Source organism: Ictidomys tridecemlineatus, chromosome 11 (assembly GCF_052094955.1).
Source record: "Ictidomys tridecemlineatus isolate mIctTri1 chromosome 11, mIctTri1.hap1, whole genome shotgun sequence".
NCBI classification, from domain to species: Eukaryota; Metazoa; Chordata; class Mammalia; order Rodentia; family Sciuridae; genus Ictidomys; species Ictidomys tridecemlineatus.
In genome coordinates, this window is record NC_135487.1 from 7,682,940 (window position 1) to 7,694,219 (window position 11,280).

At 50.0% G+C, this 11,280-nt stretch overlaps 1 non-coding gene across 1 annotated transcript; it reads left to right on the forward strand.

Moving 5' to 3' along the window:
* Positions 1-2,825: 2,825 nt before the first annotated feature.
* Positions 2,826-2,941, forward strand: LOC120891115 (U5 spliceosomal RNA). Its single transcript, XR_005735535.1, has one exon. It is a non-coding gene; the product is annotated as a U5 spliceosomal RNA (small nuclear RNA).
* The last annotated feature ends 8,339 nt before the right edge of the window (positions 2,942-11,280 follow it).

The following is an 11,280-nucleotide window of genomic DNA, read 5'->3' on the forward strand; positions in this document are numbered from 1 at the left end:
TCCGCAGCGGCTGCGCCCTTTCCCCTTCCCACTTCTCCACACCCTCTCAGTGCTGGAGATTTTGGGTTTGGTTTGTGGTAGCCTTCCCAGGGGGAATGGAGTGGCCTGCGTTTCTTTTTATTTATTTATTTATATATACATTATTTTTTTGTTTTGTTTTGTTTTTTTGATACTGGGGATTGAACCCAGCGGAGCTTTACCACTGAGCTATATCCCCAGTCCTATTTATATTTTATTTATTTATTTTGGTACTGGGAATTGAACTCAGGGGCACTCAACCACTGAACCACATCCCCAGCCCAATTTTGAACTTTTTTTATTAGAGACAGGGCCTCACTGAGTTGCTTAGCATTTCGCCTTTGCTGAGGCTGGCTTCAAACTCTTGCTCCTCCTGTCTCAGCCTCCCGAGCCTCTGGGATCACAGGCGTACACCACCAGCGTTGAGGCAGGGCCTCAGTAAGTTGCTTGGGGCCTCATTAAGTTGCTGAGACTAGCCTCCAACTTGCCATCCTCCTGCCTCAATCTCCCAAGCAGCCGAGACTGCAGGTATAGGCCACTGCACCCAACTCTGTCAACTATTTTTTTCCAAAACAGAAATGCAAAGTAAAAATTGCTTCCTGTGTTGAGGCTGATTTTTATAGTCTATAAGGAAAGTCCCCTGACCCCGACTCAGTTTGGGAAATTAGTCTACTTGTCCAGCCAGGCGGGAGGAGACAACTGGGAGGGTCTCAGTCCTTTCCTGATGCTATAACAAAATTCCCTAGACTGGATAATTTGTAGACACCAGACACTGACTGCCCACGGCTCTGGAGGCTGGAGGCCCAGGGTAAGGCAGTGTGGACTCAGCGTCCGGTGAGGCCCATTCCATGGTGCTTCTCTGTGTCCTCACCTGCAGGCAGGAGGAAGGGGACAAACTCACCTGCTCAAGCCCACCCAAGGCTCCACCTCTTCCTATGTCTCCTTGGGGGGCTTGTGGACTCGGGGTGGGAGAGGCCGCTGTCCCTGTGAAATCCCCTGGAGTCAGGGCTGGTGAGCTGGGAACGCAGGGGAGGGGAAAGGGTTTGAAAGCAGCGTCTTGGGGTGAGAAATGGAGCCACCGGGAGTGCAAGGTGTGTGCCCAGGGCCAGCCAGGTCCTCAGGGCAGGAGCTGGTCGGGAAGACGGGGGCTCCAGAGATGATGACCACAGGGTGGAAGGACCTGTCCCCTTCCCTCTGTCACCCTGGAGTTGAGGTCCTCACTCTGACACCAGCGACCACCACCTCTGCTGCCATCAGCCCATCTTCTCCCTCCTGGACCTTCTCCCGGCCTCTGCACCACCTCCTCCCGCCCAAGGGCCAACACACCAGGAGAAAGAGTGGCCGCAACCTGCCACCCACCAGGTGGCAGACAGCCCCACCCTCTGCCGCCCTCTTTAGCTCCCTGCAGCCCCACCTTCCAAGGAGATGTCACTGGTCCACAGCCCTGCTGTGACTCCCAAAGGACCTGAGAGTCACCCTGCTTTATGCCACCCCTGGGCACTTCCCCAGGCCTCCCTCCCTCCTTGCCAGGCCGGGCCTGGGGCTTAACTGCTCAGCTTCCTAATTTCTCTCCCAAGCTTCCTGCCAACACCCTGCAGCCAGTGGGTAGCAGCCGTGATTGTCAGCGTCTCCGTCACCTGGAGGTCAGTGAACCCAGAGATGGTGGGCCCCACCTGCTGGGCTCCCAATAGGTGCCCAGGTGACTCTGAAGGTCCATGGACCACCTGCAGAGAACCACTGCTTTCAACTGATCCAGTTGACAGGGGACAGACAGTTGCCAGTGGTGGCAGCATGGGGTCAGTGAATAAGTCTATAAACTGGGGCCACCTCTGCAGGACCCCCCAACCCTTTTACTTTTTTTTTTTTTTTAGATGGATACGATACCTTTATTTTATTTATTTTTATGTGGTGCTGAGAATTGAACCCAGTGCCGCACACGTGCAAGGTGAGCGCTCTACCACGGAACCACAACCCCCGGCCCAACACTTTCACTTTTTTTTTTTTTTTTAAAGAGAGAGTGAGAGAGGAGAGAGAGAGAGAGAGAGAGAGAGAGAGAGAGAGAGAGAGAGAACTTTTTTTTTTTTAATATTTATTTTTTAGTTCTCGGCGGACACAACATCTTTGTTGGTATGTGGTGCTGAGGATTGAACCCGGGCCGCACGCATGCCAGGCGAGCGCGCTACCGCCTGAGCCACATTCCCAGCCCCAACACTTTCACTTTTATAAAGCAATTTACCACTGGGGGTGGTGGCACACGCCTGTAATCCCAGTGGCTCAGGAGGCTGAGGCAGGAGGATTGCGAGTTCAAAGCCAGCCTCAGCAAAAGTGAGGTGCTAAGCAACTCAGCGAGACCCTGTCTCAAAATAAAGAATAAAAAGTTGGCTCAGTGGTCGAGCGCCCCTGGGTTCAGCCCCAGTCCACTCTCCCCCACCGCAAAAAAACAAAACACAGTCAGGCTTTCCCGGTTGCGCGAGGTTGCAGTCCACAGATGATCCGCGGGACTCCCTTTGCCTGCCCCCTAGTGGTGTCTCGGCGCAAAAACGCCCCAAACATTTAAGGGATTTCCGGAAACCACAGCCGGAGGATCATTTCCATACCCATAATGCATTGCGCACCGAGTAATTTTTCTCTATTTTAAATTCATTAGATTTTCCTTTTGCCGTGAACATATTTTCTCCAAAGGTACATTTATGTTTCATCATTTGTCTGAGAAAAAGATGATGATACTAGCGCCTTTGATTAAATAATCACCCTTAGGAAACTAGGCATAACAGTTACCCGAGCACTGTTTGCAGAGGGCAGCAGGCATACTCTGGTTTCTCTTCAGATCGTATAAATCTTTCGCCTTTTACTAAAGATTTCCGTGGAGAGGAACAACTCTGAGTCTTAAACCAATTTTTTGAGGCCTTGCTTTTGCAGGGCTACTGTTCTGTGGTCTAAAGTTAGACTTGCGGGGAATTAATGGACGTTTACTTGTTCTGTGTTGTGTCGATCCTGTGTGTGTGTGTCCACTGTGGCTGAGGAATAAAATTCGGGTATTTTTGTTGTTTTTTTTGCTTCCCCGACTCTGTTTAAAGTGCTCCATTTATTTGGAAGCTTGACAACAATAAAGTATAGTTGGCGATTGGGGTTGTAGTCTGGTGATACAGCGCTTGTTGGGTCTCACAGGTTAGGTAGGCCCTGGGTTCAATCCTCAGAGGGCAAAAAAATAAGGCTATTGTGTCCATCTACAACTAGAAAAAAGAATGTAAGAAAAAAATACATGGTTAGGAATGGGGAAAAATTATAGTTGGCTACTTTTTGTATAAGTATTTTTTTAAAACTGGAACTAGATCTTCTGTTGCATATAGGAAACTTGAGAATGGCCTCTGGTGATGGTTACAATGGATTTAATTAACTCAAGAGTATGTGAACTTTCCAATTTCTTTTTTTTTTAGTGGTGGATGGACACAGTGCCTTTACTTATTTTCATATGGTGCTGAGGATCAAACCTAGTTCCTCGCATGTGCTAGCCAAGCCTCTACCACTGAGTTACAGCCAAGCACCTTTCTCGCCAATTTCTTTGGCCAGAACATAGTCCCACGATCTCACCTGGCTGGGAGAGGTCCTGGGGAGTGTCCTGTGTAGTCTTTTCTCTAAGCAGCCAGAAACCCAGCTAGTGATACTAGCTTCTAGGCGACAGAGGTTGGATACTGGGAGTGGGGGAACCTAGGTCTGTCCCAGTAAAGGCCAGAGGGAATTATCCTGAAGTTCCCTGTGTGGGTTCCATTTGTCTTCCTGGGCCCGACCCTGTGGTCTGCTCTCCCTTTCCTAAGTAGAGAGGCCAGTTCGAGGGTAATAGGGCTGTAACTCCTCTGAGACCCTTGGATCACTAGTGCAATAAACTCACCCCAGGCTGGAGGGTCCAGAGGCCCTTGCCATAGTCCAATCGAGCTGTGGTGGTTCCAAACAGTACTCAGCCAGAGAAAGGTTGTTCTTTTCCCCCAGGCCGGTTGCTGGAAGATTGGAGATTACCAATTGATTTAGTCCAATCAGGACTAAATGCTGATGGCCACTGCTCTCTTTGGGTTCTCAGAGAACTTTAATAGCCCTCAAGCAGGAGTATTAAACTTGTTTGTGCTAGGGACTCCCATGGCACATGAACCTTTGCTTAGGAAAAGATTTTATTTTATTATTTTTTTGGTTGTCAATGGACCTTTATTTATTTGCTTATATGTGGTGCTGAGAATCAAACCCAGTACCTCACATATGCACATATGCTAGGCAAGGGCTCTACCACTGAGCCACAACCTCAGCCCCAGGGAAAGGTTTTAAATTAACAAAATACATCGGATTACAAAATGACCAATTATATTGAAATAGTTATGAAAACATTTTTTTTTTAAGAACAACCCAGGGCTGAGGCTGTGGCTTAGTGGTAGCGCATTGGTCTGGCATGTGTGAAGCACTGGGTTTGATTCTCAGCACCACGTATAAATAAATAAAATAAAGGTCTATCAACAATTTAAAAAAATTAAAAAAAAAAAAAAAAAAAGAACAACCCAGTGTAAGGGCAGGGGGCATAGCTTAGTGGTCGAGCCCCTGCCCAGCATGTGCAAGGCCTGGGTTCAACCCTAGCACTGCAAACAAACAAAATAAAAACAACCTGGTATAATAAACACCCAAATTATGGCCTCCAAATACCATTGCCTCATTCAAAGTTCTGGCTGCTTGGGGAAATGGTTGGCATGAGCCAGGAAGCATACTAACTTGAAGAGGAGCCTGTGGGGCAAAGGTGGTGTCATCTGACCATCAAGATTAAGAAATGTGACCCTCAGGGTTATACAAAATTACATACAAGAGGAAGTGAGGGGAAAGGGAAAAATAATACAAGGGGGAGAAATGAATTACAGTGGAGGGGGTAGAGAGAGAAGAGGGGAGGGGAGGGGGGATAGTAAAGGATAGGAAAGGCAGCAGAATACAACAGACACTAGTATGGCAATATGTAAATCAATGGAAGTGTAACTGATGTGATTCTACAAGCTGTATATGGGGTAAAAATGGGAGTTCATAACCCACTTGAATCAAAGTGTGAAATATGATATGTCAAGAACTATGTAATGTTTTGAACAACCAACAATAAAAAAAAAGATTAAGAAATGCAAGGGTTCAAACATAGCAAATACATTTAAATCCTCGAGTTCATAACAAGTATGTTTAAATCGTTGAGCTCATAAAAATACTTTTAAAAAAACCTGATCACTGTATAAGATGCTAGAAAACCATTCCTTATCGTGAAAATTGGTAAATGGTAAATCCAAACTTTTGTTTTGTTTTGTTTTGTTTTGTTTTTTGTTTTGATGATGCTGGACGTCAAGCTGAGGTCCTTGCACTCCTACTTGCCAGGCAAGTGCTTCACCCCGGGCACACCCCAGCCTGGATCCTGTTTTAAACACACTATTTTTAAAACAGATTACTTTTATGAGACAGCTTCATTTCTAATATTGATATTGAGGAATCATTCTTAATTTCTTGATATGTGTGTCATATTGTGGTTACTAGGTGTTGTTTACCTCCTTCTGTTTTAGAGATATGTGCAAAAATATCTCAACTGAAGTGGCATTTTCTTTGATTTGCCTCAAAATAATTTGTTTGAGTGGGGAGAAGTGGATGGAGTGAGGCTGAGCAGAGGTTTTAGGCTTGAGATGATGGTTATGGGTGATGGATACCGTTATACTATTGGACTATTTATGTATAAGTCAAACATGATCCATTGCTAAAAGGTTCTAAGTATTTATTTTGTGTGTGTGTGTGTGTGTGTGTGTGTGTGTGTGTGTGTATATATATATATATATACACACTTTATTTTCTTAGTTTTAGGTGGACACGATATCTTTGTTTTTATGTGGTGCTGAGGATCGAACTTAGTGCCTCACACGTGCTAGAGGAGCACTCTACAACTTGACCCACAACCCCAGCCCCTGTCTTTATATTTATATTCTATTACTTTTTGGTACTAGAATTTGGCCTGGGGCAATTTACCACTTTGCTACATTCCTAGCTTTTTTTTTTTTTTTTTTTTTTTTTTTGAGACAGGGTGTCACCAAGTTGCTGAGTCTGGCCTTGTTGAACTTGGGATCTTCTTGCCTCAATTACCTGAGTCGCTGGGATTGCAGATATTCACCACCATGCCTGGCTTAAATAGATTCTAAACTCGTGATACGGTAACATATGTGCTTCTTTATTAATAGTTATGATGACTACCATAATATCAAAGTTGTGACAAGCATAAGCAACATTTAAAGATATTTGTAACATCTATAATGTGTCAAGAACATATCTGTGATTTCTGTTTGTGTCAATGGCCGGATGCAGAGGGGCACCCCTGTAATCCCAGCAACTCAGGAGGCTAAGGCAGGAGGATGGCAAATTCAAAGCTAGCCTGGGCAACTTAGCAAGACCTTGTATCAAAATTTTAAAAACTAACTCTGCGGGCTGGGGATATAGCTCAGTTGGTAGAGTGCTTGCCTCACAAGCACAAAGCCCTGGATTCAACCCCCAGCACCACAAAAATAAATAAATAAATGAAAGCTGGGGGCTGGGGATGTGGCTCAGTGGTAGAGCGCTTGTCTGGCATGTGTGAGACCCTGGGTTCAGTCCTCAGCACTGCATATAAATAAATAAGCAAAAGTTCCATTGACAACTAAGAAATATTAAAAAATAAAGATAAAAGCTGGGGATGTAGCTCAGTGGTCAAGCCCCTGGGCTTGATCCCGGTATCAGAAATGTCTGAGTTAAGGCTGGGGGAAGTCGCTCAGCGGTAGGGGGCTTGCTTAGCATACTGGAGGCCCTGGGTTCCATCCCCAGAACAAAAAATAAATAAAATAAGGAAGGAAAGGAAAGGTTCGAAGGTGATACAAACAAAGATGGTTTTATGATCCGAGTTCACAGGCCCCTGATTTCTGCCCCCGGAGCCCAGGTTTGGAGGTGCCAATCTGTTCCCCAGGTGCATGTGGTGATCCCCCTTGTGTTGGGAGAGATTTTGAATCTGCTGAAACACACCCATTCACCGGTGGTGTCAAGGCCGGATCCCAGCCAGTCTGTGGAGCTGGAAGGTGTCCTTAAACTTCTCACAGGTGGGAATGTGGGGCTCGCAGGCTTAGCTCACTTATTATTAGATCACCTGAAGGACCCCTTTCCCCGCCCAGCGCCCTCACAGCCACCTCCCTGGAGTGCCGCTTAGGGACCTGCAGAGTCCTGCCCCCACTGAGCAGACCCAGAGGCTCCAGGAGCCAGGATTTGGGAGCCTCCTTCCCAGGTAGCAGTCGGCCTGCCAAGGAAGGCCCCACCCAGGCTTCCTTAGCAACCGCATCTGCAAGCTCCCTTTTCTCACTGGTTTTCATTTGTAAATGGGGGAGGGGTGGGATTGTTTATTTTTGTTTGTTTGTTTGTTTTGGAACTGGGGATTGACCCCAGGGAGTTCCACTACTGAGCCAGGTCTCACTGGGAGCGGTGCTAAGTCCTGGGCTGGCTTCTAACTGGCCATCCTCCTGCCTCAGCCTCCTGAGTCACTGGGATTACAGGCGTGCACCACCGTACCTGCTCGCATCGTCCTCTGGTTTTGGAGGAGGCTGTAAAACTTGGCTATGACTATGACAGCCATCAGAGGGGAAGGCAGCGTCCCCTCGAGCCGTCACTCCTCGATGGCCCTGCCCTGGGAGGCCAGAGGTGTGGGCAGGCCCCAGCTTCCAGGAGAGGCAGGAGCTGCCGTCCCATTCCTGGGCACAGTCGTGACAGCCGATCCCCAAGGCCCTCGGGTCCCCACGCCTGTCTTCCTCACCACATCCAGCCAAATAAGTGACCACATCCCGGCCACTTAGGGCCTGGGATCCCCCATCAGGCTCATGAGCTGGAGTGTCCACCACGTCCTGCCGTCCATCTCTCAGAGGCTCTGGGGCCTGCCCTACCCAGAGACCTTCCTGGGTGAAAGGGGTATTGTCCCTGCCTGGTGGAACTGGTGCTGCTTCAGGACAAATAGGCAAGTGACTCTTTTCAAAATGTGTCCCTGCAACTGGGGCCAGCAGAGGGGATACCTGGCTTGGAGCTGGACAGATCTGGGAGCGTATCCCAACTCCTCGGACTGTGGGACTTGGCCAAGAGACGTCACCTTGGAGCCTCACTGTCCTCATCTGGAAGGGACCAAAGCTCACCTTGCATGGCATGTGGGAGACGGTACTCTGCCTGAGCCTTCATCTGCTCCTTCCTCATTAGACTGTCCAGACTTTCCTTTGGGAAACCACCTTTCTCCTGTGACTCTCTGTCCAGTAGTTTGAGATTGACCCCATCCCAGCGCTGGGATGTCCTGTTGGTCTAACCTAATTTACATATGTAAATAGCGACAGTGATTGGCTCCAGGTTGGGCTGTCCAATCAGAGGTGAGCCTCAGCGCTTTGGGTGGGAATGCGGGATTGGACTCCTTTGGAGTTGAGGCTTGGGCGCCATCAGGCCTGATAACTGTGGCCATTTTTTTTTTTTTTTATTTTAACCACAAGGGACAAGGGTAGCCAGTCAGAAGATGAGCCCAATCTACCATGGAGCAGGGGTAAGAATTGCATCCTCCTGAAGTCACTTGAGTCCTGGATCAAACCACTCCTAAAGCTCCCACTGGACTCTACTGACCTGCGAGCCAACGCTTCCTTCCTGGGTAAGCCAGTTGTCATGAATTTCTCTGTCACCTGCAACACCCCAAGTCCTAATAGAAACAGGAGGCTTACGTGGTATAATATGTAGGGATGTAACTCAGTGAGTCTGCCTTCATGGAACTCAAGCTGGCAAAATGCCAAGCACACGGCAGCTGCTCCTCAAGTGCCACCTCTTCCCTTTGTTCCCCAAGGGCCAGATGTGTGGCCTGCCAGAAAATTCTCAGTGGACATTTGCTGAAATAAACGATTCACATGAAGCTTCCATTGGCCAAAGTCCCGGGAGCGACTCCCCGGGAACAGGAGCGCTCAGTGGAGGGAGCTTGTGCAGGGCGCGGCTGTTTGCTCAGCCATCGCCGGCAGCTGTGGGCCTTCTCAGCCGGGGCTTCCCTGCTCTAGGGAGGGCAGGTGGGGTGGCTGCCCATTGCCAGCCCCCTGACCAGACCTGCAAAGCTCAGGCCCTTGCTGCCTAGGAGCGAGGTTCCCAAAGACAAGGGCCCAGGGGCTGGGGCTGGGGCTCAGTGTCACAAATGAGGCACTGGGTCTGATCCTCAGCACAATAAAAATAAATAAATAAAGATATTGTGTCCATCTACAACTAAAAAATAAAAAGGAAGGAAGGAAGGAAGGAAGGAAGGAAAGCAGACAAGGGCCAGCATGCAGAAGCTCCAGTTCTTAATTTTAAAGTGAGGAAAATCTAAGACAAGCCGTAGACCCCCACCTCGGGAGGGAGAGAGGGCCTGCGTTTGTTGTGATCTAGGTCTTGAAAGTCCCCTAAAGGCTGGAGACTCGGTCACCAGCCCATGCCACTGTTGGGAGGTGGTGGAAACGTGAGTTCACGGAGGACGTGCCTACTGGGACCCCAGCAGGCCCCTCCTCTTCTCCCAGCCACAGGAGGTGAGCTCCTGCACCACCAGGCACTCTTGCCATGATGTGCCACCTTGCCCCGTCTGCAATAGCACCGTCTGACTGGGACCGAAACCTCCAAAACCAGGAACCAAAACAAGCCTTCCTCTTTTTTTTTTTTGGTACCAGGGATTGAACTCAGGGACTCTGGACCACTGAGCCACATCCCTAGCCCTATTTTGGATTTTTTTTAGAGTCAGGGTCTCACTGAGCTGCTTAGCACCTCCCCATTGTTGAGGCTGGCTTTGAACTCATGATCTTCCCGCCTCAGCCTCCCGAGCTGCTGGGATTACAGGTGTGGGCCGTGGTCCCCGGTCTAAATTGATGTTCTCAGGTATTTTGAAATGGAAATCTCACCAACATTCCCAAGGGTCCCAAGGGTCCCTTGAAGCTGTTGACTCTTGAGCAAGAAAAACCAAGGCCTCTTCTTCCCTGGAGTCCCTGTGTGCCTCTGTTCTTGGCTTGTCACCTCCACGGAGGGAAGCACTTTGTCCTTTCTGGCTTCTAGAACAGGCTGGGCACCCTATGAGCGGAAGAAATGTGTCCCTCACAGTTCTGGAGGCTGGGGGTCTGCAGTCAGGTGCTGGTATGGTGGGGTCTGGGAGGGCCTTGCTCCGGCCCACCAGGCTGGGGACATCTCCTACACCCAGCAGCCCAGGCAGGGCAGGCCCACTCAGGTTAGCAGCTGGCTGTCCCCACCCAGACTGGCAGTCTCTCCTCTCTGCAAGGTGGCACACTGGAGGCCCTGCTAGGTGCCATTGGAGGAAGGCAGTGGGGAGGGGGAAGCTGGTGGAGAGGAGCACCTCCAGCCAGGGTGCACTTCCCGGTGCTTGACAGGTCATCCTGCATGCAAGGCCTGGACTCCAGCAGCCTCGTCCCGGTGGGGACATGTGGGTGAAAAACACCTAACACCACGGGCAGCTTTTAACTGAGAGCTGTCACTTAATGCTAGACGTTCAGCAGAACTTCCTCAGCCACCAGGGACGTGGGAACCTTCCACAGGCCTGGTTCCAAGTACAACAGTGAGTCAGAGTCACCAAGTGTGGCCGTTGTCTAGCAGCTTCCAGCTTAATGGGACAACTGGCAGGCATGTGACACCATAAATGACACCCAGGCCTGCCCTGACACTCCCGCTCCAGTCAGGCAAGCCATGTGCAGCCTCATCTGAAAGATGGCCTGTCTGCGCTCTGCACCAACCAGAGGGGTGGGAGGGCCGTGGACTGAGCAGCTGGAGAACCAGGGCCACCGCAGCAGAGAGGACCCGGCTTCCTCTCCTGCACCATCTGCCGGGGGCACAGCTTCCAGCCTGCAGCCCAGCTTCCTGTGAAGTCATGCTGCACACAGCTGTCGGGGACCCAGGGCGATGGCCCAACCCTGGGGACCCGCAGTGAGGGACTGCCAGGTCCGAATGAGTCCTTTCCCAGTCCCTGGGATGGACAGCTTCCTCCTCGCAGAGGCGAGGGCCCTGATCTTGGCTTCTCACAGAGGCCAGCAGTGGCCCAGTCAGGGCTCGCTCCTGCTCTGGTCCTGTGGCCAGGCTCCGCAGGACAGGCAGGAGCAGAAGGCATTCTGAGCCGTCAGCCCACTGTGGCCACCAGGCAGCCCCCAGCCGAGAAGGTGGCCAGCAACACAGCTTGAGGTGACTCCTTGGCCTGCAGAGCTGGGTGAGGCGAGTGTC